This window comes from Otolemur garnettii, unplaced genomic scaffold, assembly GCF_000181295.1.
Source record: "Otolemur garnettii isolate 467f Iridium unplaced genomic scaffold, OtoGar3 scaffold00155, whole genome shotgun sequence".
In the NCBI taxonomy this organism is placed as follows: domain Eukaryota; kingdom Metazoa; phylum Chordata; class Mammalia; order Primates; family Galagidae; genus Otolemur; species Otolemur garnettii.
In genome coordinates this window covers 3839637-3843864 of record NW_003852550.1, presented here as the reverse complement: position 1 = coordinate 3843864, position 4228 = coordinate 3839637, and the positions used below count along the sequence as shown (strand labels likewise).

General features: G+C 52.2%; 1 pseudogene; it reads right to left on the bottom strand.

Annotated features, from left to right (window-relative positions):
- Window positions 1-690: 690 nt before the first annotated feature.
- LOC100955173 lies at window positions 691-2909 on the bottom strand (annotated as a pseudogene).
- Between the last annotated feature and the right edge of the window lie 1319 nt (window positions 2910-4228).

The window sequence follows — 4228 nt, the reverse complement described above, 5'->3', positions numbered from 1 at the left end:
TTTAATATGTACCCTTGAAAAATGCACCATAAGTGTGATTCCACCAATTACCCTACCTCCACCCATCCTCCCCCCTTCCCTCCCCTCTCTCCCCTTTTCCCTCCTTCTTTGGCCATAATTGTGTTGTAGCGTTCATATGAAAACTATAAATTGGTTTCATAGTAGGGCTGAGTAAATTGGATACTTTTTCTTCCATTTTTTTTGGGGGGGGCAACAGCTTATGAGTTTATTTGGCTTCATTGGATCCCAAGGCTAAGGCCCCAATGCTGGGTGGGGCAGCAGAAAGGCACCCAGAGAGCCCCAGCCCCAGGTGACCCCTAGGGCAGGGGGCCACAGTAGAAGGACTTGGTCAAAAGTGCTGGTGACATCTGAGGTCAGCCCCTCTCCCCTGCACCTCCTCTCCTCCCTGCACCACCTCTGGAGGCAATTCCCTGAGACAGGCTCTGGTCCTCCCAACCTCCTGGGTACAGTGTCAGGCCCCATTAGGGGGCAGGTAAGTCAGGGGGACCTACAGTTTGCAGGTCCCCCATCCAGTGTAAGGCTTCCTTGTGCAGTGTAGTGTTCTGACCCCCAAAGGGGGTAGAATCCCTGGGGGGAAGGTAGGCAACCACAGAGGCTGACCTGGTTCCCATTCCAGTGTATGCTGTGGCTCCTCTAAGTGGCTGGAGCATGGGCAGTGGCCTGACCCCCTCAAGGCCCAGCTTCCGGTGTCCATGGGGCCTGGGCACCCTTGTCTTTGGTTTGTGCTCTGCAGTCCTGGGGGCCTCCCCGGAAGGGGTTGACAGGTGGGGAGTCCCAGAAGGGGTCTGAGTCTGGAAATAAGGTCCAGGGGGCGCGGCGGGGTGCAGGTTGTGGTGAGGGCAGGGGTGAAGGCCATGGCCCAGCTGACACAAAGCTCCATGGGTCAATGCTGCTGTGGAGGGGTGAGGGCCGAGGTCAACTGATGAGGCCCAGAGGCAGTAGCGTGGGGTGCCTGGGGTACCAGGAGCAGAGCATGATGTCCCTGGTGGAGGTGAGACAGTGCCTCCACGTGTCTCCTCCTCATGCCGGGGGCTCTTGGCTGACCGCTGGCCTGCAGGGACACCCAGGTCCAGCAGCAGAGGTGCAGGGGTGGGTGGGGTACCCAGCACCTTGGGTGAGAGGCACACAAGTGGTGAAGGGGGCAGCTCGGCAGGCCATGGTGTGGGCACCAGTGTATGGGGCATCAGCGGGGATTCCCCACGCTCATGGCTCCCTGGAGGCTGCTGGTCCTGGCCCAGGCCGAGTGAGGCGAGCAGGGCAGTGCCACGCAGCAGTGCAGGCTCAATCAGCCTGGGTGTCCCGGAGCTGCTGTGGCACTCTGCTGGGCTGGGCCGCTTTGGCTTCTCAGGTTCTGGGCTTGGACGTGAGGGGTTACCATTTAGTGTTGGGGGTGTGGAAAGAGATCCTAAGTGGGAGGAGTCATCTGAATCCAAGTACCAAGTGGCTTCGTCCATGCGGCATCTTCTCCTCCCATTCTGGGTTTTCCCAGGCTTGGGGGAACTGGGACCCCAGGCCCAGCGAGCTCACCTCTCTCCATTGCTTGAGTCTTCCAGACGGCGAGGGGACTGGCGGCCCCATGCCTGGCCTGGCTCTGCAGGCCCCAACTGTATGGCCCAGAACCGTGGGAAAGTGGGCGAATCTCCAGCTCCCACCTCAAAGACGTTTCTTCTCCAGTCAAGGCCAGGGGAGGCCTGCACGGTAAATCGGTGCTTGAAGTCAAGAGGTATGCTTATGCGCTCGCCGCCGTCGCGCGCCCTGAGCTTGCTTTGCTTGAAGGTGCCGCGGTGGTGCCGCACGTGCGGCCGTTCGCGGTCCACCTGCTGCAGTAGCAGCGTCAGCTCGCGCTCGAACACCTCTAGCTCCCACTGGGCCAACGGTTGCTTGCGCCACCGTAGCTGCTCAGCCTGTGACCGCTGTTCTCGCGCCACCTGCATCAGCTCCTGCTCGCGACTCAGTAGTTCTTTTTCCTTGGCCCACAGCTCCGCGAAGAGGCCCTGGATTTCGCGTTTCCAGCCTTCCTGCATGAAATGGAAGGAGTCCAGCGGCATTTCCCATAGGACCTGCGCCTCTAGCGCCTCCAACTGCTGCAAGATGGAGACAAAGTGGGGCCTGCGGTGGGGGTCCTGTGCCCAGGACTCGGCCATGAGCTGTGCGAAGGTCTCGGGGCAGGTAGATGGGATGGGCAGTTTGAGCTTGTTAACAGACACGCCATAGGCCACAGCAAGACAGTCAATGCCACGGTAGGGCACCTCCCTAATTAGCAGTTCCCATCGCAGCACCCCAAAGCTCCAGACTGAGAGTGTCTCTGCATATCTGTAGGCTACAGGCAGGAACTCGATCATCAAAGAAATCTTTCCCACGGCCATTCTCCTGGAGGAGCACGTGAAGCGAACTGCCACGTCTGAGCATGAAGAGCTTATCTCTTCAGCAGCCTTGAAGATGGCCTCCTTCAGGGGCCATCCAGGCATAGGTGCCTGCAGCACTCATTTGTGTGGTTTTGTGCCATTCTCGGGCCAGGCCAAAGTCAGTGATCTTCAGAGTCTTTTTTTTTTTTAATTTCTTATAGCATAACTATGTACATTAATGCAATCATGGGGTACAGTGTGCTGTTTTCACATACATTTTGAAATACTCTCATCAAACTGGTTGACATAACCTTCATGGCATTCTCTTAGTCATTAAGTTAAGACATTTATACTCTACTTTTAGAAAGTCTTGTGCTCCATGTCGTCACCTTCAATGGGCTGCAGCAGCAGAATGTTGTTGGATTTGAGGTCACGGTGGATGACGGGCACCAGGGCCTCTCAGTGCAGGTAGTGCATCCCATGGGCAATCTGCATGGTCCAGTTGACTAGCACATGCCACCCAGCCAGGGCATTTTCTTCCATTTTTGAGATATTTTGCTAAGAAGAATATATTCCAGCTCCATCCATGTAAATATGAAAGAGTTAAACTTTACATCTTTTTAAAGGCTGCATGATATCCCATGGTATACATATACCACATTTATTAATCCACTCGTGGGTCAATGGACACTTCGGCTTCTTCCATGACTTAGCAATTATGAATTGGGCTGCAATAAACATTCCGGTACAGATATCTTTACTATAAAGTGATTTTTGGTCTTCTGGATATATACCTAGAAAAGGGATTGCAGGATCTAATGGTAGGTCTATTTTTAGTAATGTGACCAGACGTCCCGCTTTTGGCGGGGCAGTCCCGCTGCGTTTTTAAAAAGTCCCAAGTTTTGGGCTCGGCGCCTGTGGCTCAAGCGACTAAGGCACCAGCCACATACACCTAAGTTGGCAGGTTCGAATCCCCAGCCCGGGCCCGCCAAACAACGATGGCTGCAACCAACAAATGGCCGGGCGTTGTGGCTGGCGCCTGTAGTCCCAGCTAATTGGGAGGCTGAGGCAGGAGACTCACTTGAGCCCAGGAATTGGAGGTTGCTGTGAGCGTGATGCCATGGCACTCTACCCAGGGGGATAGCTTGAGGCTCCATCTCAAAAAAAAAAAAAAAAAAGTCCCAAGTTTTGGAAAGAATGCACAAAAAGCTAGGGAACGGTGGGAGAACAGGAAGGGAATATACGGTTTTCGGCTGCCATGTGGCTATTTTGCCAGGATATGAGTTTTATATTATTTTTGTTGATTTTATAATGTTAAACTTTAATAATAAATAATTGTTGAGAATTGATCATCGAGAACTGCTTATCAAAGTTTGCATTGTTGTGAGGCCCCGCCCCCCCCACTGCTTTTTCAGCTTGACTACTGTTGGCATATATAAAGGCTATATATTTATGAGTGTTGATTTTGTAACCTGAGATGCTTCTGTATTCCTTGATCACATCTAAGAGTTTTATAGTAGAATCCCTGGTGTTGTCCAGATATACAATCATATCATCTGCAAAGAGTGAAAGTTTGATCTCCTCTGACCCTATATGGATACCCTTGATTGCCTTTTCTTGCCTATTTGCAATGGCTAAGACTTCCATTACAATGTTAAAAAGCAGTGGAGACAATGGGCAATCTTGCCTGGTTCCTGATCTAAGTGGAAATTATTTCAATTTAACTCCATTCAATACAATATTGGCTGTGGGTTTGCTGTAGATGGCCTCTATCAGTTTAAGAAATATCCCTTCTATACCAATTTTCTTAAGTGTTCTGATCATGAAGGGATGCTGGATATTATCAAAAGCTTTTTATGAAT